At 41.0% G+C, this 27039-nt stretch overlaps 1 protein-coding gene and 1 pseudogene across 1 annotated transcript in view; one reads left to right on the top strand and one right to left on the bottom strand.

The window, feature by feature from the left end:
- Positions 1-27039, top strand: part of LOC146579904 (basement membrane-specific heparan sulfate proteoglycan core protein-like) — an 88899-nt gene that overhangs the window by 51223 nt on the left and 10637 nt on the right. The gene's annotated exons all lie outside the window — the stretch shown is intronic.
- Positions 15681-17030, bottom strand: LOC146579905 (uncharacterized; annotated as a pseudogene).

Below are 27039 nucleotides of genomic sequence, written 5' to 3'. Positions count from 1 at the left end.
TATTTTATTCCACTGTAATGTCTTTGTTATCTGTTAAATAAAACGAGCTGTAAAAAATCTAATCACCTTTAAACTACTTAAAATATAGTTTATAACTTTCTCTTCTGCTTCAGGACTTTTTTATGCACTGAAACTAAAGGAGCTCCTGATTTCTGACTGAGCCATATCGAGAAGAGGAAACACAGCCTGTGGTTTGAGCCACAAGTCTTCCTTTCAGCAGATTTATGATTGATTCATGTTCTCATCAAACTTCACACAGCAGAGAGGAAACAAGGAGTTCAGACAAAGAGCACAGCGGGAATTTCATGAGCAGCTGTTTTCCTGATTGTTGATTTATGATCTGCTCATTTAGTGCTTCTGTTTTCATTTTATTGATACATCATGCACATTCATTTTTATATCAATGATATCATTTTCTGTGTGTGCTTGATTTGTGCTGCACTGTTCCTGAATCACAGGTGGAGGTGATTCTGTTTGGAGTTTGCATCTGTGTGGGTTTCCTCCATAAACCTCAGCTTCCTAACAGCTGTTCTTATCATTATTTATGATATGTTCATTTTGTTATTCTGTTTTCACTTCATTGCTACCTGACATCTTTCTAACAGAACATTTGAAGTCATCTATTCTCCACATCAGGTCCTGTGACAGGCTTTAAGTGTCAGTGTGGACATAAAGTTGTAGTTCCTCGTTCCATATTTCCCATGTCAAACTCAGTGTCACGGCCAGCGGGGGCAGACTGTGTGGAGAGTGTGTGTGGTGGACCCAGGCGTGAACACAGTCGAGGAGACGGGAGTGAACTTAAACGGAAAGCGAGCCTTTATTTGGGCTGGTGCAGAGGGGAGTGGACAAAACATAACAGGGACAGAGACTGCAACTAACCAAAAACCTAAACTGGAGAAACACTAACCTGACTGAAAGGAATAACTATGATCACTGTGAACAGAATGCTGTGCAGATGCATGGAAACTGTGAACCAAATGGCGTGATGAAACAGACATGAACATGACCTGCACGGAACCTCATCGTGCAGCTGCATGAAAAACAACATAAACCAAATGGTAAACATGAACTGCACAGAATCCTGAAAAACACTTAACTTGACCAGAGGGGACGTACACAGACGACGCGACAACAAACAAAGGAAGACTGAGGACTTAAATACACACAAGGTGATATGGGGAAGTGGACACACATGAGAACACAGCTGACTCGAATGAAACACAATGACAATACAGGGGAGCTTAACGCTAACTACAATGAACAAAGAAGACCAGACTCTTACAAAATAAAACAGGGAACACGGAGACATAGACATGGAGATAAAACATGACATGAACTTAACCGCATAGACATGAAATGTAGACGGAGGAACCAGGGAGACTGAGTACAGGGGGGAGATGACAGAAATAACTAAGAAATAAGGTCTAAACAGCAACCTAGAAATTAACTAGATTGAAAATGAATACAAAAATACATAAAACTCAAACACTGGGTCACACGACCCAGTACCGTGACACTCAGCTTCCAAGTCCAAACACTGCACTGTGTTTACAGCTGGTGGCCAATAGAGGGAGAAATTAATCCATTTATAATTAAGGACTAAGAAGATGCTGATATGACTGAAGAATGGAGAGAACAGAGGGATGATGATTTTGACTTTCAATTCAATTCAATTTTATTTATATAGCGCCAAATCACAACAACAGTCGCCTCAAGGCGCTTTATATTGCACAGTAGATCGTACCATAATAGATACAGAGAAAAACCCAACAATCATATGACCCCCTATGAGCAAGCACTTTGGCAACAGTGGGAAGGAAAAACTCCCTTTTAACAGGAAGAAACCTCCGGCAGAACCAAGCTCAGGGAGGGGCGGGGCCATCTGCTGCGACCGGTTGGGGTGAGAGAAGGAAGACAGGATAAAAGACATGCTGTAGAAGAGAGACAGAGATTAATAACAGATATGATTCAATGCAGAGAGGTCTATTGACACATAGTGAGTGAGAAAGGTGACTGGAAAGAAAAAACTCAATGCATCATGGGAATCCCTGTCAGTACTCTTGCTGCAGCATAACTAAGGGAGGATTCAGGGTCACCTGGTCCAGCCCTAACTATATGCTTTAGCAAAAAGGAAAGTTTTAAGTCTAATCTTAAAAGTAGAGATAGTGTCTGTCTCCCGAATCCAAACTGGAAGCTGGTTCCACAGAAGAGGGGCCTGAAAACTGAAGGCTCTCCCTCCCATTCTACTTTTAAATACTCTAGGAACAACAAGTAGGCCTGCAGAGCGAGAGCGAAGTGCTCTAATAGGGTGATATGGTACTACAAGGTCATTAAGATAAGATGGGGCCTGATTATTTAAGACCTTGTATGTGAGGAGCAGGATTTTGAATTCAATTCTGGATTTAACAGGATGTGGAGCAGAAGAGTGAAAACAGCTCAATCACCTGCTTATGAGGTCCTGGAGCAGACCAGTGTGCCAGGTTAGGGGAGTGTGGTTAAGAAGGGTTTTAATTTAGATAGTAATGGTTGAAGCGTATGTTATTGATTTGTTTATAGTACGTGTTGGAAATATGTATATGTTTGTTATGTGCTCTAATGTTATTGTATGTTTGTTTGTGTGGAGGGTTATGTTTCCATTTTGATTAGTTAACCCCCATACTTGGGCTAGTCCGGATGCTCACCTGAATAGGTAGAGTATAAAAGGAAGCCATTTTGTATTAAGTTGGGGTTGGTGCTTTTGCTGTTAACACGTGCCTTCTTTAACCCTTTAAGACCTACCATAGAACCAAGTCCGCCAGAGCTTATATTATATTTTTACCTGCTGTGGAGCCATTTTTTGGAGCATTTCAAGTTGCTATACATCAATACAACCATTATAGCCCAAATTTTAATAATATGTCTGCATTAAGTGCATAGTAATTACATAAATTGCAAAAAAGTGCAATAAACTACAAAAAAATTGAAAATCGTTTTTGTTTTTTTAACATATATTTCTAGTTAGAGAAATTTAAGAGGCTTATCCCTCAAAACTGTAAATACAAAGAAGTTGCACAAACTAGTTTCCCACCAAAGGAAATTTATTTTGAGTGTTTTCATAGTTTTATTTTTGAGATACACCAATTTTCATACACTACAGGAAAAACGAAAAACTATATTATAGTGCAAATTTGCAAAATAACAGCATATGCATCAAAATAAACTATTTCCAGCAGTGCAATATGAGTCCTAAGCATCCCAGAAACGACACAGAAAGTCATAAAGTCAAACATAACTTTTAAAAACACAAGTATAAGCTCATGAGGCCACGATGGTAAAAAAAACTACATTTCCGCAAAATGACGTCACTTCCAGTTTCGGGCAGGTCATGCGGTCATGTGATAGTTCGCGCTGATGGATGTGTGAAGTGTTACAAACAGCTGATCGGATCGGCGAAGCGTGTTTCTGGAATATTATGTTTTTGTTGCTACAAGCGCTTTTTATGCAGTTTTTGCAAAGCTATATGTGGAAGGAAACTGTGACCGAGGACAAGCTGATGGCATAAGATGTAAGTACAATTCCTTCGGTTTCATATGCAAAAAAAATTATTGCGCTAGCTCACGTGGTTGCAGTGCTACCGGGATTTAAAAATAGTTACGCAAAATGGAGCGTGTCCGCTCCTACCGGTTCTAAAGGGTTAATAAAGTGCCAGTCCATGAATATATTTTATTCCAGTCTCGCGTCATATTATTGGAAGGAACCTATGACCGCCGGCCAAAACTGACATACCGTTTCATTAATAAAGTTTTATTGGACTAAAATAAATAGTAGTGATGGGCGGATCGATCCAAATATTGATAATTTTGATACCAACATTTGTATTGATGCTGATTATGAGTGTAATTACAATACGAGTTTAATGAGCTTGATACTTCAGTTTCTGTTCTCCTGTGTGCACCGCTGCAGTTTCATCAAAGAGGCAACCTGGCTGTCTGTGTAAATGCTGCTGCTTTCAGGTGTCACAGAGCAGCCACAGTTTGCTTCTCCTTTACTGTCACCTGACTCAGCAGTGCCAGGCCAACAAGTAACCAAGTGTGCTCAGCTAACCAGGACTGTCCAGCAACGCAGTAAGCAGAGAATATCTATGTAGATAACTGTGGTAATAGTGATATATCAGTTATATTACTTTAATTTTAAAAGTGAAACTTACTTTAGCCAACCTATATAGTCTCAATTATGCTAAAACCTTGAAATAATACATTTATCTCACTAAAAACATTTAAATAAAACAATTACAGGAATTGAAACAAATATACCAAATATAGTATGGCTCAGATTTGAGTCAACATAATTACCCTGTTTTGCTAAATGTGAAAAAGATACTGTATGATTACTGTAGTTAAAATACTATTAGATGTGCTAGATTATTGTTTTTTATTTCTGTCCCAGGTTTTAACTAATTAATAATCCAAAGGACAAAAGAAAACACTTATAGGTCATGAAAGTTAATTTATTCAGAATTAGCAATCTGATGATGGAGCTTAATTATTAAAAAGTATTGGTACTGGTATGAGTATTAGTGATACAGGCCTTGTATTTACTTGGTATCAGATTAATATAAAATCTTGCATTATTGCACACGTCTAGAAATAGTGAAATACTAAATTTATTAAACTGTTAAACTTTCAGCACCATGGACAGCGCACAAGGTTCTCACTGCATGAGCTGTGCTCTCTAACATGTGACTGTTTGTCGTGGTGGACCTGCACAAATTTAGCTGCATGCACATATAGATCTCTCTTTCACATTTATGGGCATAGGTTAATAATTTTCATTAAAAGGAAAAATGAAACAATTTACTGTTGTACTGTTTCTAGGGTCAGTATCATTGGGAATACGTCTATTCTCTGGATTACGTCACGTCACTGCAAAAGTGTATGTATATTTGATTTAAGAAATCATAAGAGAATCTGTCACTCTTTCTACCCACAAAACCAGATATAAATATATTTTTCTTTGTGTAACTTCAGACAGTCAGATCTTTGTCATTCTCCACCTTTCTCATACAAAAACACCTCTCAAATATAAACACTGGGTTGTGTTTAGAGCTGGTAATTAACAGAGGGTGCAATTTAGTTATTTATTGCAGTGAAATAGTCTGCTTGGCTGAGCCTTAAATATTTCCCAGAGCTGTGATGATAAAGGATAAAGACTTTGACTTCAGAGTCTATTATTTACATCGCAGCATGTTGCAGAAGAAAAAAAATATCCGTGTCTTGTAAATGTCTGCCTGCTGAATGGCCTTCACAACCCTGTGGAACAATTGTGACTTAGACAGGGGTCTGCCCAGAATTCCAGAGTGGAAGCTCACAAAAAGCTGGTCTGTCTTCCTAAAAGACCAGATATGCAAGATATGCTGTGACAAAACAGAGATGGCACAGGGCAACCTGGCTCGCAGCTGCCTCCTTGTCTAGGTCCCCAGTGGGAAATGTTTGTAACTCAACTGACTTCAACAGGTGGACTTCCGATGGGGCCATCAGTAGGAATGCAGGGTTGGGCCAGAGGATCACCCCTTTCCCATCCAGCAACCAGCAGCAGCATTGCCTGTGTACTGACAGAGCTCATTAATCCACCTGGCAGACTTTATGGCCAGCAAAAAAAGTGTTTTTCAGGGACAGACATTTCAGGTCAGCAAACTCCAGCAGCTCAAAAGCACAGCACTGAAGGACCAGGTCCAGGAATCATAGGGGAAACGGGGGTCCAGTCCTTCCACTTGTAAGTCACTGGGTTTCCGTCTGAAACTGGGAAATTAAGGAGGAGTCAACCTCACTAAGTGCTGAGCGGTCAAGAGAACAGCCTTGATTGCTGCCACCATGCCTCGCAGAGTAACTGCACATTTATCACCTCCAGCTGGGACTGCAGAAACTGCAGGATCATGTCAACTGTGGCCTCATGGGGGTCCAACTGGTAGACCGCACAAGGAGGCCAACAGCCACCAGGAAAAAGGATTAGCACTTCTGGTGGTTGGTGTAAAAGACTCCTGTAATGTTCGTACTTCTGGATCAGGCAGCCCTAAAGCATGGAGCCTCTCCCTCTTGGTGTACAGGTATTAGGAGCCGGATTATTGTTGTGTGGTGTTTTTGTCTTTGTGTGTTTTTTTGTCTCAATTTTCGGCACAGGTAGGCAGGGCACCAATTCACTGAGCCTCTGGCACACCTGCTACGCCTCAGACGCTTTCATCAGAAGCGTTCTTAAGGAGCTGCACGATGGTCGTCTAGTGTCAGAGTATTGTCCTTTTCAGGGGTGTCTGTGTAACTGTTCGCCCGCCTACCGGAGCTTGTGGAGATCATCTTCTCCGAGTCTACACGGAGATTCAGTTCACATCCTAGCACCTCACCTCTCAGTCTCCCTCCGTGCCTCTTAAGTCTGGCTTCTAATAAATTACCTGGAATCTGTATGTCAGACTTTATCAAATAAGCTCTCCAACTCTCATTTATTTTCCCGTTTATGTTCTTTTCAGTTTCCAGCAAAACACCCCTAACACGATTCTCCCTCTCCCCTGAGATCAAGTGCACCACCAGTATTTTTTTGCCCTGCACGTCCTGCCTCCGTGTTTCATACATGTCCTGTCTTCTAAATACGCTCCTGTATATAGCCCTTCACTGTAAATAAACTTCCTTCACTGCAATCCCCGAGCCTCCATGTTTTCTGCTCCTTGAGTCCACCTGTAGTTACACCTACCAACAGACTGTCAGCCTGAGTCCTACTGGGAACAGTGAGCCCCTCACCTGGGACAGGAGGACCTTCAGAAAAGGGAATCCTGGCCAGGATTGGTGGGACCACTAGAATCCAGGCCATGTGGGGCCAAAGTGGGGCCACCAGGATCAACCTCACCTCCTCGGTCGGGACCTGGCAAAGGCATGACTGGAGGAGCATAGCTGGACTGGCCATTGGGCATGCCGGGCATTTTTTCTTTTGTAACAGCATGGACAATGAGAGGTGGTGGATGCTGGCCGAAGTGTAAAAATAACTCAGTTGTTTGGTGGTGGCTATGTCGGAATTTCCACTGAGACAGGCAGGAGGAGGAGAGACCCGAGGCGGCCGCCGGTCCGAGTGTCAGGTGAACTGAACTTCAGGTAAGAAGTTATGACCTGCAGTCTATCTGGGTCAGATATAAACCAAGTTTAGGTGCAGTTTATTTTCGTTATGCTGACTTTTTACAGTCAGTTACAGTAACTCGTACTACATGCTAGCTAGCATGATGGAGTTTCTATACAGCTGGGCGGGTGCTATAATGTTACTGATAGTGAACTTTATTTTATTCATAAGGTTAGTTAGTAGAGTTGCCAACCGCTCCTTAAAAAATGGAATGGTCCCTCATTCAGAGAAAATGTTATGCGTTTGGTATTGAGCTGAGAAGGAACGCTGTTTGTCCCGGACTTCAGCTACAATGGAAAAAGACACAAAGCTGGATTTATTCTGTGTCTTTATGCTGCACATCTGCCTCTTCTTGTCTCATTCTCTCCTGTTGCTACTTCAATCATGAAACTGATCAATGATCAGCTGATCAGCTTTTCTCTCTTGTTTATTTATCGCCCACTTTGCACCAGAAAGAGGAAACCAGCGGATGCCGCACTAAACAACAGCAGCATGTTTAAGCTTGATCAGCTGTTGTTAGGATTTATTTAATATTAATTTCTAGTATCAGCTGATGTTTGCCGGAGCCACAGCTGTAAAGCGGCTGGTCATGATGTCGGTTTGGTTATCTGGTGAGAGGGAAACATGAAGATGAAACCAGGAGATGTCCTTACTGAATCATCAGAGCTGAACAGGTGATGGAGAAACAGATTTACCTTTTAGGTGACATGAATGAGTTGAAGGGAAGTTATGAACTGTTTCTGAGAGATAAATAACACCAGGATCCTTTTCTAAGTAGCTGACAGCTGGTAACTGTGCAGGGGCGGGTCTAGCAAAGTTTTGCCACTAGGGCCAGGTAGGGCATTAACAGGGAGAGGGGGGCACAAGGAAATACTTTTCTTTCTTATTCTCATTTAAAATATCTAGCTTTTAATAAATAATTATCTGAATCTTACCTCCAAAGTTTTTATCTGATGTAACATGTATAGAAATCATACATATACCAACAAGACAGTGTACATCACTGTCACAAAAGCGTCTGTTTTCATTCAAAGGCTTTATGGCTTTTCCTGTAATACCTGGTGGGCTGGTCTCTAGTCAAAATGCCCGGGCCGATTTTTTGTCCCAGTCCAGCCCTGTGGAGGAGGGAGTATGGAGGGAAGGCAAAAGGGTTTGCCAGGTTGTCACACGCAAGGGGAGGGACATTGTTCTGCAGGGAAATGAACAGATGGAAAAATGTTGACTCCCTGGATAAAAAGAAAAAGGTTGATTTCTGCCCTGTCTGTTTTAACAATGACATGGTGCCCCTGCAGACACGACAGAACTTGCTTGAGTGCCAGGATGACAGCTTGCAGCTCCAGCACATTTATGTCTGAGACACCCAATGACTGATCTAACAGCTGTTGAGCCGAGAGCCTTCATGGACTGTACACCAACATGTTGGTGAGTAATCTGTGAGGACCAACTGGCGATAAGTCACAGGACCCATCTCTTGGCTTGTCAAGTACCCTCCACCAATGGAGAGCTTGATGGAGCCCCTTTGAGACCACCGCTGTTGAGACTATGTTGAAACATGTTTTATGCAATCTTTGTTCACCCTACTGAATTAAAGCTGAAAGTCTGAGTTTCATTTAAAATGAATTCAGAGGTTGTGATGGGGTGGGAATAAAAAATGTGCTGATTACTATTAATTGGCAGATGCCTTAACCTGTAGATGATAGTAATATGAGTCTAGTAGTGCATGCCACCCCCTCCCCATACCCCCTGTCTTTGTTCTTTGTTTCTCTGAGCAGACTGTGCTGACTTCATGTGTGTAAAAAACTGTTGCTGGTTTATTTTTATCTGCTGAAAATCAGACACCACAAAATTTCTGTCTGGGCCTCCAAGAAAAGAGGAAATGCAGCCTGTGGTTTCAGCCTGAAGTCTAACGTTTGTCTTCTTTAATCTCAACACAGCACAGTGGAAATGTGCAGGTATGACAATGTGTGAAAACAGGTTAAAAGTAGCTTTATTGTGGTGATGACACATGCTGGACTAAAGGATAAATAAAGCATGTGGGCATCAAGAGAAACGGTGAAAAGCTTGTTTCTCACGCTCATGTCTTTAAGAGTCTCTGCATGGACGTGCTGTAAATGTTCATTTATCTCTGAAATAAATAAAATCATCCATCACTCTCTCTGTCCACAACATCATATACAGACATGTTTTTTCTTCTTACTGCAACTTCAAAACAGGCCAGTTCCTTACAGTATAAAGCAAAACGCCAAGGTATAATTACTGCTTTGTAACCAGCCAGTAAATCATCTATACGTACTGACAGTGTTGGGGAGTAATGGAATACATGTACCTACGTTACGTATTTAAGATACGAAATATGAGTAACTGTATCCATTGCAGTTACCTTTTAAAAAGGTGGTATTTAGAATACAGTTACTATGTTGAAACAAATGGATTACACGGCGATCTTTTCCTGTTTCATATGTTAGGCTATGCCCTCTCTATTTTTGGTAATTCCACGCTGGTGGAAATTGCCAAAAATACAGAGGGCATTAAGAGACTAATGCCTGTGTCTCAATCTCGTATCAGTGATTTCAGCCCTTGTCACCCTTACTTGCGGCCCGCATAATGACGTGATGAAATATTTTTAAAAATTATTATTCAAAACATTGTTTTACCTTTAGTCTGAAGGTAATAGGCAGAGTATTACAGGCATCGCCCTAAAGAATGTAGCCTCATGGGCATTGTAGTCCGTGCTGCAGGGAGAATGGAATGCCATACCCATTCTGTGTCTGTGAGCGAGGGAGGGAGAAAAAGGAGAGTGGAAAAGTACGAGTTGTCACAACCCCAAACGGGAGATGGAAGCATGTAAATGTAATAATAACCACTGCAGCCAAAAGGTTTTTGGCTACGATCCCGACATGGAACCCGATGTATTAGCCAGAGGTCCGTTTACTACGGACGCACGGAAGAGTTTTCTAAATAGATCGCTGCAAAACGTCCAGACTTACCTAATGTCCACCCTACTATTACTCGTTTTATATTAAGATTTAAAAATCTAGTTGCTTTTGGTATGGCGAGTAACCTTCAGTATTAGTAATACATCACAGCAATATATAAATTCATGTAAAAAGCATGATAATATATTAAGTAATCCAAAGTATTCAGAATATGTTACAGAATATGTCATCTCAACGGAATATGTTACCAAATGTACAAAAAGTGTACAAATAGCTGCAAATAAGCTAAAACCAGGAAGATACAGTATACAAAATGTCTTATAAATATCTCTCTATATTAAAATATGCAGCTTTATATCGTTGACCTTAATGTATTTTACCTTTCCAACCTTGGTGGGAAGGAGAACCACACCTGCTGTTAAACAATCTAAAACAGTTTGATATCTGCATGTTCATGAGTATGTGTAGATGATACTGCAACAAACGTTAATCATAAACTTTGCAAGAAAGTGTTTGACAGAATGAAGGATGGAGGCTGTGTTTGCATGCTTTAACTATTATTAATTCTATACACTGTCTTGTGTTTTGAGTGAGAAACTGAGGTACACGACTTACTCATATGGAGGGGACTAGCCAATCACAAAGTAACGACACCTTAAAGCAGGGGTGTCGAACACCAGGCCTCGAGGGCTGGTGTCCTGCAGGTTTTAGATCTCACCCTGGGTCTACACACCTGAATTAAATGATTAGGCCTCTGGAGAACTTCAAGACATGTTGAAGACGTCATTTAGCCATTTAAATCAGCTGTGTTGGATCAAGGACACATCTAAAACCTGCAGGACACAGGCCCTCAAGGCCTGGAGTTCAACACCTGTGCCTTAAAGCATTCACTGCTGTGTTGTCCTTCTGCACTCTTATGTGGGCGGAGCCTATAGTAGCTGTCACAGTGTGAAAGATGAGGTCCACCTAGACAGGTCATGGAGAGACAGACAACCATTCATTTTCACATTCACACCTGCAGGCAATCACCTGAATTCCCAGTAAACATAATAATATATGACTTTGGACCAGAGTACCTGGAAAGAACCCAGACAGAAGAAGAACATGCAAACTCCACACAAAAAGCCCCAGTGGGTGAACCTGCAACCCTTGTGCTGTGAAACAACTATAGTCTTGGCTCTCAGCGAAGGTGGTCGCACTTTTCTCCTCTCCTCCTACCCTTATCTTCCCTGCTTAGCCTCTATGTCCTTGTCTTGTCTCGTGTGCATTACTTTCCCTGGAACACTCTCTCACTGTCGTTCTCTAAAACCTAAAAGAGAATTATGGATTTGATCAACTGGTCTCTGAATGCTATTGACACCCTTTTCTCAACGAGAAGTCTGGGCTGGGGAGAGCCTGAGTGCCCTGGAGGGACTTTCCCTGCCGGATACACGATGGACGAGCGGCATAACTGGAGGGTCATGTGCCTGGCGGGACTGTCGATAACAGGGTTCTTGCTGATCGGAGTTGGCTTAGCCCTGGTTTATCGGAGAAATAAGAGAGCGGAACTGGCTGTTCCAACCCCCCCAAGGTTGCCCGCTGGAATCGAAGCGATGGGACGAGGTGCGACCTCTCACAATGAACGTAATATGGTTAACACCTTGGCGACACTTACAGCTGCTGTGAAGGCTAAAAATAACACCATTGAGCGTATGGGGGGATACATCAGAGAGAGGTCAAAATGAGACCCTTGAGCGACAGTTGGAACACATCGCGGAACGGATCACTGCAGTTGTGAGGTCTCAGAATCAAAAGAATGACAACACCATGGAACAGAAGTTTGATACCATCATGGGGAGGCTCGCGATTCTCCAACGGGAGATTGAGAGACCAGTGTCGGAGTGTTAAAGAGCAGCCTGAAAATTCTCCTGGGCTGCTCGCATGGAAATTTACAAAATCAACATGAACATTGCGGATCCCCATCACGGCGCCAGCTGCAGGCCCAAGGCTGGAGCCGAACAATCACTCCCTGATAACGACTGTGTTATGGCTGTTCTTCCCATCCCATGCAAGGCCACCTGGATTGGCTGGAGGACTGTTTACTTAGCCTGATAGGGCGAAGGACACTGTCTCAGCTAAACTATGGACACGCACACACTTACACTGATAAGCACTCAGTCATCCCCCTTCCCCTTCCAACGCCTTCGATGCTTACCTGCCCCATGATGTGGACGTCGGGTTAGCTGGCGGCGCAGTCGAAAGATTGCAGCAGTTCCCAGATCAGATGTATACACTGTGTTTATTGTGTTATGATATCCCCTACCCAACCCTGTGGCTTGTCATGTCTTTCACTATGTGGTGATGTGTTCATTCTTATGCTCTTTTTTTTGTGCAGAGGAGTTTTTTTGTTTCCTGCTCTCGTGCTGTCCTGCCATGGAAACACAGCATGAGTGGGGGTCTCTTTTTTTCCTCTTGTACCATCCCATTGTTGTGTATATTTCAGTGTTTTTCCTTCTGTAACGCTGCCAACCTCCGACTTGTAACCCCATGTGATGTCTGTGTTATGTGTGTAATGTCGGGGGGGTCCCATTTTCGCTGCAGGGTAACCTGCTTGCAACAAATAAAGCTTGATGATACTGATACTGATAGTAACCACTGTATCTCAGTGCCATCCATCTATCTTATTGTTTACAGTGTGAGTAGATTCTCAGTCATCCAGGTCAACATAGTCTAAGGAGTTTGGAAAGAACGTGACTAAACGTGTTTAAGTGTCTTGAAGACATGTCACCTCTCATCTAAGAGACTTCTGCACTTCTAAAAGCAAACGATGGAGAGTCCTGAGGATTTTAACCTTAGTGGGGCTTATCTAAGAGAGTATATACAGAGTGAGTGAGTGTGGTGGTCAGAAACTGACAACACATTCTGGGAAGACAGCATTCATTAATAAATGAATGTGGAGGTCCACAAACATTGGCTGATAAGATGACTCAAGATAAAATATTCCAACATTATGATGATCCACAGCAGACTGCACAAATCACATAAAAGTCTCTGAGAATAAAACATAATTATGAGCTGGTAAAATATGTCACCTGACCTTAAACAACAGAAGGTAAGAAGCAAACACAAGAAGCAAGCCTGCATGTTTGCAGTGGACAGGAAATGTGAACACATCACACAACTGCTGTGGTCAAAGCTACAGGAGCTGTTTGAGGTTTGTATAAAAGGAAAGGAAGCACAGAGAGGCCACAGTCAGAAGAAACACTCTGGTCTTATCTGTATTAAATGCAGCTTCTCTTTTTATTATTGATGTAAAATCAAAGTGTTTGAGATCAGCTGAGGATCAGAGTGCAGCAGGGCTGGATGTGAGGATGGGGCACTCTTTGCTCTGCATGACGGGGTTATTGTGTAAGTACATTTGTGACATTGTTTGAATGGCACTGATTAATGAAAGTGTTTCTCATGTGTGAGAATTAGAGTGTATCACTGGTTTGAAGTGTTTATGTGAGAGTTTGAACAAAGCATATTTGTGATGTTTATGATAGTTACAGACAAATGTTGGCTGGTTCCTTGGTTCAGTTTAGTCTGGAGTATCGTGTTGGATACAGCGCTGCTTGTTGCACTTGACTCATTGTTGTGTACAAGTTCATATATTCATATTGTTTTAGAAATATATACAATTTTATAGGGTACTAAAAATGTTATAATAGTTTTTTATGTTTCAAACTTGTTACTAAATTAATACAAATAGTAAATGTGCACAGAAAGATTGTGATGAGCAGTAACTGCGTCATGTGAAAATGAATCTTTAAAAATACTTTTGTTCATTTTGACTTTGATTTTCTGTCAGTTTGATCCTGATGATGTTTAATCTTTACTTTAGTGCTCGATACTCTCTTCTACATTAATGCTGAAGGTGAGAAATGTTTCTTATTCTTTTCTTCACATTTATAAAATATGTATAATTTTGCTCCGATATTTCATATTTCATTCACCATTTGAAATCACATCCTGTCTCTCTGTTTGTGCATCGTTTTATTTAAGGCACAAAATCAGTATATTAACAATGAAGTAAGTCAGATACTGTAATCACAATTTTCCTGGGGTCCGTTCTTCGTACGTCGCTCACTACATCCAAGATCAAATCATCGCGCTAACTTTGAGCTCGCTATTCCGGTTCCCCGAACACACCTGTTGTTGACGATTAGTACAGCTGGATGAAGTAATGTGAGATCACTGGGTGGCCCAACAGGGGCTACGCATCGATAATAGAAACATTGATCGGCAACCCTTTGCTTGGTCGGCGAAAATGTCGAAGGAGCGCGCTCGGTATTTTTCGGCAGCAGAGCAAGAACCCTTGAGTGAGGGATTTCAGGAGTTTCAGAGTTTAATCAGAATGCAAGGGAACACTGCAAAGGCTGCAAAAGCAAGGAGAGAGGGCTGGCAGAAAGTTGCTGACAAATTAAACTCGTAAGTAATTTAATAATAACAATAATAATGGAGTGGATTGATATAGCGCTTTTCAAGGCAGAGACTTGGTGTTGGTCCTGAACCCCCACGTCAACAAGTTGGTTAAGTGAATAATACCCTCACGGGAAAATCGATATCTCTCAATGAGCACACTGTCGCACTGAGCTAAAGGATCCTGTCTATCCCGCAATATACGCTGGATTCTGCACTGAAAAAAAAAGTTCTTTCAATTTACTTGATTTTATTGTGTACATCGGTCCCACATAATATGAATAAGTATGACTGACTTAATTTTCCACTTTCCCTCAAGTAATTAATGCTTGTCAAATCAAAGTATTTTATTTACATCAGATTACTTAAAAAAATCATGTTTGATGTACTAATATTAATCTGTTATCATAATATCAATGTATTGCATAATGTCAATATATTTTAATGTTTAACACCAACTTATTTTTATTTGCCAGTGGTACGCAATGATATTATGTAATGTAAACACATTGCAATTATGTTCCTGCAACGCAACTCATGGCTTTAAATCCTACTTAATTTTTCAATTGAAATATTAACTGATCATTATTGACAAAAAAAGGCAAAGACTGTGAGTGCTACTGAACAATTCACATTTATTAAACTGTAACAGCAATGAAAGCAGCAATTCTGCCATGAACAAGTCCAAAATCACATCCATATAAACTTGTTAACACATTTTTAAAGATAGCCTGCAGAAATAACTAAAAGAAAAAGTTAGTTTGAGAATATATTTGCAAATATTTCACAAAAAACTGACCTTAGCAGCAAATAAAAGAAAGTGCTTATAGATGATCCTGTCATCTTACATATAACATTTGTATTAATTACACAATTGAATATGTAAACTAAATTAAGACTACCTAAAAAAAAAGCAACACGCTTTTATGAATAAACAGATTTACACAAATATAACTTGTGTATTATTTGACAACAGTTTCAGCTTCTGTACAAGTATTTATCTGTACAAGATTTCAAATAAGTTGAGCCTTAAATGACATTGTTACATAACTAATACCAAACACCTACATGATTTTTAATCTTCATTTTAAACATGTAATCAGGACATTAAGGTTGACTTAGAACATATTGCTAAAAATCGTCAGTAAAAATTTCTTACAACATGATACCAAAAGGAAAAATCATCCTGCATTGCAGTCACATGAGGGGAAAGCAATAAAAACATAAGCAGTATAACGTTACTGAACACAAAATGAAAAACTGCAAAGAATTGCAGAAGTGCAGTCTTTGACTTCTCAATGAAACAGATGGTTTTTGAAAGCAAGAACTTTAGAGAGTTTAGCTCCATCCAGTTCCATGAAAACCTTCTGGAAAATGTCAACGTTGTAGCGAAGGTCAGCAGGGTAGGCAAGGTTTAATGCATACATGAGTCCAAATAGCATTATCACAGCAAATGCTACATTATCCAAATTCTTCGCCACCCTGATGCCTGCAAGGACAACTCTTGTTCATCTGCTGAAGCTTGCTCTTTAAGAAGATAAATTCAAACAGTGGTGTCTTCAACAGTCTCACTGATGGCACGTTCTTCCATGCCCTGTAAAAAAGAAGCCATGTTAGTCATTTCATGCCAAGTAAATAATATGACACTGTGGAAAGTCCGGAAAAAAAAGAAAAAAAAAGACAAGTACGTACCACATACTCCCGGATACGCATGCCAGGGTCTTCACCCATGTAGATACACACCCCCTTGACACACTCACGTTCAGCATCAACATCTTCACACTGAAATGAAATGTATGTAATTAGCATCTTCATTCAGCTCTTGTCCTTCATTTAAGTTTTAATAGTGTACTTTGCATGAATGTTTTTAAAGTAAAGGCACACAAATTAATAATAGGTTTACTGGCAATTAATAATAAGTTGACAAAGTGAAGGTTAAAAAAACAAGCAGATGTAAAAATACAAAATGAGAGAATTTATCATGGGAAAACATTTGAAATCTTCCACAATTATAAAGTTTCATCCAAAGAGGATCATGTTAAGTGAATGTTGAGGCTTAATCACTTACATTATCCATTTATGCCACAATTCTTTTCAGTATTAGTCCAAGCTCTCCTCTTCTGTTGACCAACTTCACCAGGTTGTCCAGGTGGAGAGCCAGCTGAGCCACGAACTTTGTCTGAGGGGGGATGGTGGCAATTCTCTTAAACTCAGCGTTGATCTGAAAACATAAGCACAGAGGAACGAGCTTTAAAGGTTTAATACCTGGAAGAAGGCTGCAATCACTCATGCTGAAGAAATGGGCTGTCAAATAACAACTGTGCCTTAACCATTTTAGGCTAATACCACAAGAACACTGTGTATGAGGCAAACCTTACCTCATGGAAATCAAATAGATCAGGCCATCTTGCCATGAAAGCCTCCACCATTGGTGCATCACGAACACCTTCATGTCTTCTGTATGAAAAAGTCTTTTCCATCTTGAGTTTCACCAACTCTGTTACTCTTTTTTATGTCCATGTGGTGGGCTTTGACATGTCAATAGCTTTAAGAGTCCCTTTGTCTGCTACTTCTGAAACTGAGGTGAGGTTAAGAAACTCATTCCCAAACAAGGAATCCATAAACTGAAGTCTGAAACTGCCCTGAAGACAACACTGTCTCTTGACTTCAACGATGAGATCCTCAGTTGATTCAGGCGCTCCATTAGAGAGTGAGCCTTCGACAGGTTCTGTCAGCCAAAACAGTCTTTAGGACCATAGGACTCTGTAGGCAAAAAAGAATTACATATTCAGAAAGAATCCTTTCAGTTTAGTTTTCATAAAGCTATCCATACCCAATAGTCAAAGTTATAAAGATCAGACATAAAAAAAGAAGAATTTATCTAATGAAATACATGCCACTGAACCTATTACACTTATATGAACACCTTTTATTTCTATATGCCTTTTTAAAGTCACAATGTGGACTGATCCAATCTCATAGTCAACCAATGGATAAGTATCAAGGAGTTCACAGAGTGAAATGAGAGTGAATATTCTTGTGGATACTGGGCTGAGCTCAAAAGCTCTGTCGTGCTCTCTGTACCAGCCACCAAGCTCTCTGACAATGTAGAATATGCTGTGGTACAATGCAGATATGGTTTTTCAGTATTCTGGCAATCCACCTGCTGCCCTTTGGGCCAGTAACATTCCATTTCTATAAGTTATGCCCTTTAATGTCACACACTGTGCAAGGCTGACCTCTAGAATGTCAGGGAATATGTACCTAATGACTTAAGCTATCTCCTCTTTAAGTCTGTAACTCTTTAAATCCACTAGAAAGGCCGATACAGCTGAGCCCTCTAATTCAGAATTGCCAAGAGATGGGGAGTTTAGATGGTAAGCTATCATCATCTGATGTTTTGACTTCTGTAATCATAAAGGTAAAAATTCCACCATCACAAAAAACATTAATTTTAATTGAAAAAAGGTATTCCAGTCCAGAAGAGCATCAAAAGTACCAATCTTTCCCTCATTTATATATAATGTTTTGAGAAGCAGCTCACATATGTTCTACACAAAGTAGAAAAAAAAAAAAGGGGGGGGGGGGGGGGTCCTAATTTTTGTTAGGACGATGTTGAAAAATTCACAATACATCACTTAATAAGACATACTCTGTTGAACAAACGTATCTCCTTGTAGATATCTGCTGTATTATTTGGGCTTGACCAATAGAATAGTCAAGTAAGTGACACTTCACCTAAAACAATGACTAAATGGAAAAATGATTTGGCATTTATGGGCACAGGTTCTCAAACCCACGTCTAAGGTGGCAGGATCCTTATTATAACTTGAGTGTGTGTCAGCAGCAAGAATTAAGGTATGGCACTGTGGGGCTCTCAGCCACTGTAGCCATAACTAGCACGAGTAACACAAACACTACTGCGCTCTCTCAGTGACGATTTAACTTGCTAAGCCATCAAAAACGTCAGTGCTATCTGTCACATGCATAAATTCCATATCTGACTGGCAACAGCTGCAATTTGTTACTATTTTTCAGTTTTAGCCACAAAGCTAATACCAACTTTAGCTAGCACTGTAAAAACAACATGTAGATGCATTACAGATTACTTTTCATATAGCATGCACTACAACAATTCTGTGAAAACGTACCCAACTAAAACAAATGTATTTAAATTACTTACCTTCTCGGTATGCCTGACTCAGTGCCAAAGGTTGCATGTGGCTAAACAGTCTTCCAGAATCTGGCGGTCAATTGCGCTCTCCTTAAATTATGTTGTTGTCTTATTGGATAAGACTCTAGGTCTTATTATCCAATCATATTTAGTTGTTGTCTTTGAATATATTGCATCATTTCCGGTAGTGGTCAAACATGATTACAATGGTTTTAGTATTCTAATTTAGTCACTTTAAATCAATGCAAGAAAAATGAGTAGTCTCAGTATTGTTTATAATCAAGTAAATGGTACTTTATTTAATAATGTAAATAAGAGAAACATGAAAGGTGTCAGCCGGTGATCGGCTGTGATCAGCTGATCACGGGGCCGGGGTTAAAAGAGAGACGCCACCCACCTGTTCGCCGCTCAGACATCAGTATCTTCGTGTCAGGAGCTCCGAAACTCTGCCGACGTCAGTCTCCGCCTGATTCAGCAACTGTGAGTTACAATCCCTTTCAATCCTTTTTCTCTTCCCGGCTCCGCTCGCTCTCTGTCTGTAACGACCGTTCCGAAGCCACGCTTCGTGCTCTGGTCATTACTAGAATAACTGCGTGTCTGCTCCAAACCCACCGCTAGCCTTCGCCGCGCTTGGGTCTAGCCAGCACGCCACACGGGCACGCCGAATTACTGTGTGTGATCCGCCCGGCCGTGACAAAAGGCTTGTGTAGCATTAACTAAATTCATTTGTGCAAATTCAAAAGCCTGCCAATTCCCATTTTTTCAGTGTGAGGACTCTCCTTATCAATCTTGCACCTTCCGCAATGGGTGGCTCGCGTATACTGACAGGACATGGCTGCGACAGGCTTCCCAAATCCACCTTCGCTTTTATAGCCGTGGTCTCTCATCTTGATTACACGATGTAATTTGCAATTACTACTCTGAAATATGAATTACATCTGTAATAATCACATACATGTAATAGAATGTTAATAGTACATTTCCCTTTTTTAGAAAACGAATTATATGTATCTGTGTGACATCAATAAAAGGATCAAGTGCTGCATTATCTATTTATTTATGGTGAAACAGTGGTGGAATATCGCTGTTGCTTTCGTATAAATGAAGCGGACATACCTGCGTGGCCGCGATCTAATCCTGTTTAAATAAACTAAACCTGCTCCCGAGCAGGTTTACGCTTACTCTGCTATGGCAGCAAGTCCCGGATGAGCTTTGGGGAACCGAACAATCCAAGATCACGCAAAATCGTCAACAATCAAATCCAGCTAACCTACTTAGGAAGAACGGACCCCTGGGGCCTGTTCTTCGTACGTCGCTTACTACATCCAAGATCAAATGACACATCCAAGACCAAACCATCGCGCTAACCGTGAGCTCGCTAATCCGGTTCCCCGAACACACCTGCTGTTGACGATTAGTACAGCTGGACGCAGTAATGTGACATCACTGGGTGTCGTAAAAGGGGCTACGCATCGATAGTAGAAACATTGATCGGCAACCCGCTGATTGGTCGGCGAAAATGTCGAAGGGGCGTGCACGGTATCTTCCGGCAGCAGAGCAAGAACTCATGAGTGAGGGATTTCAGGAGTTTCAGAGTTTAATTAAAACGCAAGAGAACACTGCAAAGGCTGCAAAAGCAAGGAGAGAGGGCTGGCAGAAAGTTGCTGACAAATCAAACTCGTAGGTAATTTAATAATAATAATAATAATGGATTGGGTTTATACAGCGCTTTCCAAGGCACCCAAAGCGCTTTACGATACCACTATTCATTCACTCCCACATTCACACACTGGTGGAAGCAGCTACGGTTGTAGCCAGGCTGCCATATCGCGCCATCGGCCCCTCTGGCCAACACCAGTAGGCGGTAGGGTAGATCTATCATATGACACTATATTGTCCAATATTATATGGCATTATATTATATTATAATATGTTATATTATATCCCCTTTCACATCAGAGCCACAACAGGACCCACAAGAACATGGGAACAAGTAAAAGTGGAATACAGGAGTATTCTACAGAATGGTAATATTTATCTCTTAGATTGCTTTTCGTCTCTTGGCAAGGTAATACTGGCCTGTAATACTCTGTTAGTTTGTTCATAACAGCAACCAAGAAAAGGGCAGAGGAAAAAAAGACAGGTGGTGGTCCTGCACCCCCTCGTCAACAAGTTGGTTAAGTAAATAATACCCTCACGGGAATATCGATATCTCTCAATGAGCACACTGTCGCGCTGAGCTAAAGGATCCTGTCTATCCCGCAATATACGCTGAATTCTGAGGACTCTCCTTATCAATCTTGCACCTTCCGCAATGGGTTGCTCGCGTATACGGACAGGACATGGCTGCGACAGGCTTCCCAAATCCACCTTTGCTTTTATAGCCGTGGTCTCTCATCTTGATTACACGAAGTAATTTACAATTACTACTCTGAAATATGAATTACATCTGTAATAATCACATACATGTAATAGAATGTTAATAGTACATTTCCCTTTTTTAGGAAATGACCTGTATGTATCTGTGTGACATCAATAAAAGGATCAAGTGCTGCATTATCTTTAGTTACATTGATGTTATTTATTTATGGTGAAACAGTGGTAAAATATCGCTGTTGCTTTCGTATAAATGAAGTGGACATACCTGCGTGACCGCGATCTAATCCTGTTTACATAAAGTAAACCTGCTCCCGAGCAGGTTTACGCTTACGGCTCTGTTGCTATGACAGCAAGTCCCGGATGAGCTTCGGGGAACCGAACGATCCAGGATCACGCGAAATCGTCAACAATCTAATCCAGCTAACTTACTTAGCGAGGTACGAAGAACAGGTGTCATGGTCTACGGTGGGTGGCTGGAGTTTCCATTAGGCTCCTGAACTGACCTGGGATCCGCCCCTGGGCAGGGCCAACTCCAGCTCCTGCACACCTGGAGCCTATTGCAGGCTATCAAGCCAGAGGGATTTAAACCACACATCGATGTTCACTCACTGCCAGTTCGTCATCAACCCATGTTGGTAACAGGTCTTGTGTCTCAAGTTCTCGCTGTGATTCATCTTACTAACTAAGACTCTTTTGTGCTACAGTCGCTGTACCCACCCTGGCTCACTCCACCTCCGGACTCGGAATATCTAGTGATCATTTTGGAAATCCCTCTGTGCCTCACCTGCCTGCCCTCCTGCCATCACACTCCATCTGGAGCCCCGGATCTCAGGTCAGCCTTTCCACGCCACTCAGCCTCCCCTGGATCTTCATCATCCCCCCTCTCAAACACTCCAGGTCCCTAACTGCAAAGTAAGAATTGCTGCTCTTATACTGGCCACTTCTGAGCTGCCTTCACTACCTGCCTAACTTCTATATCCTCTCCCCTCAGTGTGACTGTTCCCCACTCAGCTCCGTTCCACTTCTCAGGCCTCGTTCCCTCGCCCTAGCCACGTTCCCCTGGGCACGCCACACCAAGGCTCCACGTCTCGTCATTTTCTGTCTTTGCCACGTTTCCCTTTGTTTTGTTCCCCTTGCACTTAACCGTAATAAACTATTAAATCATCTACCGTCTCCGCTCTGGGTTCCTGCACCTGGGTCCTATTCAGTACCGGCCATCCGTCGCCGTGACAACAGGCCCCTGGTTGCGATTTTGAATCAATAACATCATCATCAACAACAACAACAATAACAATAACAATAACGATAACAATAATAAAAAGTTAGAGGTTTAGGATTTTGCTGAAGAGGTGAGTTTCGAGAAGTTTTTTAAGGATTCCAGTTACAGGGAATTACAGATCTCATATGGAAGAGAGTTCCCAAAGGTGGGGGACGCTGCACTGAAGACTCTGTCCCGCTCAGTATTTTTCAGCAGCAGAGCAAGAACTCTTGATTGAGGGATTTCAGGAGTTTCAGAGTTTAATTAAAATGCAAGGGAACACTGCAAAGGCTGCAAAAGCAAGGAGAGAGGCCTGGCAGAAAGTTGCTGACAAATTAAACTCGTAAGTAATTTAATAATAATAATAATAATGGAGTGGATTGATATAGTGCTTTTCAAGGCACCCAAAGCGCTTTACAATGCCACTATTCATTCACTCTCACATTCACACACTGGTGGAGGCAAGCTACACTTGTAGCCACAGCTGCCCTGGGGCAGACTGACAGAAGCCAGGCTGCCATATCGCGCCATCGGCCCCTCTGGCCAACAGCAGTAGGCGGTAGGGTAAATTTATTATATTATATTATATTATATTATATTATATTATATTATATTATATTATATTATATTATATTACATTATGTCCTCTTTCACATTAGAGCCACAACAGGACCCACTAGAACATGGGAACAAGTAAAAGTGAAATATAAGAATATTCTACAGAATGGTAATATTTATCACTTATATTGCTTTTACTCTCTTGGAAAGAGACCCTGGAATACTCTGTTTGTTTGTTTATAACAGCAACCAAGAAAAGGGCATAGCAAAAAAAGACAGGTGGTGGTCCTACACCCCCTCGTCAACAAGTTGGTTAAGTGAATAATACCCTCACGGGAATATCGATATCTCTCAATGAGCACACTGTCGGGCTGAGCTAAAGGATCCTGTCTATCCCGCAATATACGCTGAATTCTGAAAACTCTCCTTATCAATCTTGCACCTTCCGCAATGGGTTGCTCGCGTAAACGGACAGGACATGGCTGCGACAGGCTTCCCAAATCCACCTTTGCTTTAGCCGTGGTCTCTCATCTTGATTACATAAAGTAATTTACTATTACTACTCTAAAATATGAATTACATCTGAAATAATCAAATACATGAAATAGAATGATTAATAGTACATTTCCCTTTTTTTAGGAAATGACCTGTATGTATCTGTATGGAATCAATAAAAGGATCAAGTGCTGCATTATCTTTAGTTACATTGATAATATTTATTTATGGTAAAACAGTGGTAAAATATCGCTGTTGCTTTCGTATAAATGAAGCGGACATACCTGAGTGGCCGCGATCTAATCTTGTTTACATAAAGTAAGCCTGCTCCCGAGCAGGTTTATGCTTACGGCTCTGTTGCTATGACAGCAAGTCCCGGATGAGCTTCGGAGAACCGAACGATCCAAGATCATGCGAAATCGTCAACAATCAAATCCAGCTAACTTACTTAGCGAGGTACGAAGAACGGACCCCAAGACTGTGTAGTTGCAGCAGGTCAGAGATACTAAGGTGTCAGGGCATTGAGGGATTTGTAAGTAAGCACAGAACCTTGGGGCACACAGTGGTTAACTGGATCAGAGGTGGAGCTGAAGTCTCCCATGGTGACAAAGACAAACTGTGTTCTGTTGGAGAGGTTTGACTGAAAGCAAGAGAGCACGGTACCAGTGAGAAGACGATGATTGATTACGCAGGAAGGAAGGATGTTGTGAGGGCTGCAGAGAGGTCCAGGAGGATGAGGATAAGAACAGTCTCAGTGCTGTGTCGTGTTCTGAAGCCAGATTGGAAGAGTTCATAGAGCTCATGGTATGACATGTGTTGATGTGGTGGCCACTGCTCTTTCCAAGGATACACAGGCATGTGTACACCTGCACAGGAACACAACAGGGTCAGTCATAGAATAAAGTGATGCAATCATCATTCAAGAAACTGCTGAGTTTATAAATTCAGAAGAAAAAGATTCTCCAACAGACGAGGAGATTGATTTAGAAACCAGCGTTTATAACAGCTGTAAATGTGCACAGTTCACTGAATGATGTAAGCTCAGTAAATCTTCTTGATGCTATCTTCAGTTCATGCGTAGACACATTTGTGTATTTGAGGATGACTTTACTTGTTTCAAGAGTTTTACATTTGAATATCTGCAGCCACTTCTCGTGTTATATGTGCTCCTTTCCCTGATACAGAAAATATTCAAACATGTGTTTCAGCTGTGAAGTGTTCAAGGATAAGACATAAAAGGCAACTACAGGGGATTATCATGTTTAAACTACAGGCAAGTGTCTCGATTAGCTGAGACACTGTTCAGCAACTGAATCCTCATAATATTAATAAATGAGTATGTTTAAAAAGTCCTCAAGAGCTCATGAAAACTGTAGTCATAAATGTAAAGATGAAAATGCAAAAATAACAGCTCAACATTAATAAAATAAAACTTCCTGTTTCAATTTAAAAGTGGACAGCTCACACGGACAAATTACAAACTCTGACTTTGTGTGTTTATGTGTTGATCTCAGCCTCACAGATCTGTGCAGTCACTCTGTTGTTTTATTCAGAATATTTATATGGTTTAATTTGTTTGATGAAAACACATCTTATTATTTTCAAGTCCAAATGTCACCAGGATGCAGTAAATCTTTTGACTCTTAACAGCAGCAATAAAAATCAGGACATCTTCAAAATGGCTTTATGCTTCCATCAATCTCTAACTTGATGTTTCTATGTGAACAGTTCTCAGTAAGCCCACTGTGATCCTCGAGCCACCCTTGACTCAGATATACAGCAGTGAGACAGTCACTGTCAGATGTGAGATTCAGGAAAGTGGTGGAAGCCATTCGATGTTTATAATGTCATCAGCCAAGTTAGAACCACCGTCAACATCTGAATACAGAATCAGCAGAGCTATAGAGTCTCACAGTGGAGAATACAGATGCTGCACTTTTACATTGTGCGGTGACATCATCACACTGACTGTATCATGTAAGTTGGACACATTTCATTTGGTAATATTGTTCTCTGTTTTATCTGTTTTATCTTAGTAGCAAAATCAGTGAGAAACAGTTTTAAATGTGGTGATAAAAAAAACACAATAATCACCAGAGTGAAAAAAAACTTTGTAACATAAATATTAAACTCAGATGTGATGAACTCAGTTTCTTCCATATGTGCATGTGTGTGGTTTTCACCACTGCAGCTCTGAATTATGACACAATTACTTTATTTATTTGTTTTAAAAAATTATTTTAAGTTGATCAAACATGATCAATAAACACAGAATGAGCAGAGCTGCTGTCTGACGATGGAAAATACAGATGCTGAAAAAAGAAAAGGCTGATCATCAACAGAGAAGAGTTCTGTTATCACATCACAGCCCTGGTTGGGGTCGGGGATAGCATACAGTATGAATAACATCTGTGTAAATTATGATGACTGATAAATGCTGCTGACTGTGCACTGGTTATGCATCTTTTTTTTTTTTTTTTTTTTTTCTTTTTTTTTTTTTAAATGACATCAGAAACAGCAGTATGCGACATTACGTGATGGCAGAGCTTCAGTTCATCTTTGGTCATTTTTTTTTTTTTTTTTTTTTTTTTAATAAATAGGACAGGGGGAATGAATGAGAGAGAGAGGGGGAGAGAAAGAAAGAAAACCAAAGGGGAGAAGAGACGGTGAGAAGGGGGGGGAAGAGAGACAAAAAAAAAACAAAAAACTCCTGGGTCACCTGTATGGAGAAAAAAACAAACAAACAAACAAACAAAAACAAACAGAGGAGACAGCAAACAACAAAGAGCAACATAATAATAGAGAAAACAAAGCACCATCACAATAAACTAGCTAGTCATAGATATCAGTATTTACTAAGTAATAAACGATATTGTGCAGCACGCAAGATAGACAGCGCACAGTGTGCTTTGAGGCAGCAGCCAAGAAAGCTTTAGTCCGCGTCTGTGAATACCCATGTGTGCATACCTGTGTGGATCAGCATGCTTGCATTCCAAAGGTTTCTTCATGTAATGATCTGCTAGGGAGTGTGGGGGGGCCACAGCCCCGTCCTCCAGGGTGTGAAGCGGGTATGGAGGAGATCAAAACTCCAGACATCCAGAGGCCCCCAGAACACAAGAGACCATGGAAGACCAACAGAGGGGCAGCCGCGCCACTGTCCCAGAGAAGAGTTCTGTTATCACATCACAGCCCTGGTTGGGGTCGGGGATAGCATACAGTATGAAAAACATCTGTGTAAATTATGACTGATAAATGCTGCTGACTGTGCACTGGTTATGCATCTTTATGCATATATATTTATGTGATCATGATCCTTAAAACAAACATTTATATAAAAAACAGATTAACAAAAAATCTGATAATAAGAGCGACCACAATCAACTGGCCTCAGATCAGCTAACAGTGTATAGTTCACCTGTCTCTGCATTTAGGAGTACAGTTTGGTGGCTGAGCATAAAAACAGTCTCACCTGATTCTTGATTCACTCTGATAAAGTTTTCATCATGTTATATACATCCAGTGTTAGCTCCTGGCTCTCTAGCTGGCTAACAGTTAGCTGAGATACCTGTGCTGTCCTCATGTGTGCTGCTGCCAGGTGTTGACTCTCATCAAATTTGCTGTGAAGACACTTTTTTTTCTTGTGCTGTTGGTGCTGTTTGCATCAA

This window comes from Mchenga conophoros, linkage group LG3 (genome assembly GCF_057382185.1).
Source record: "Mchenga conophoros isolate Kocher_MC1m ecotype Shallow Benthic linkage group LG3, M_conophoros_male_GT1.1, whole genome shotgun sequence".
Classification (NCBI taxonomy): domain Eukaryota; kingdom Metazoa; phylum Chordata; class Actinopteri; order Cichliformes; family Cichlidae; genus Mchenga; species Mchenga conophoros.
Note: the sequence above shows the minus strand (reverse complement) of the source record. Positions and strands in the feature narration are given on the sequence as shown.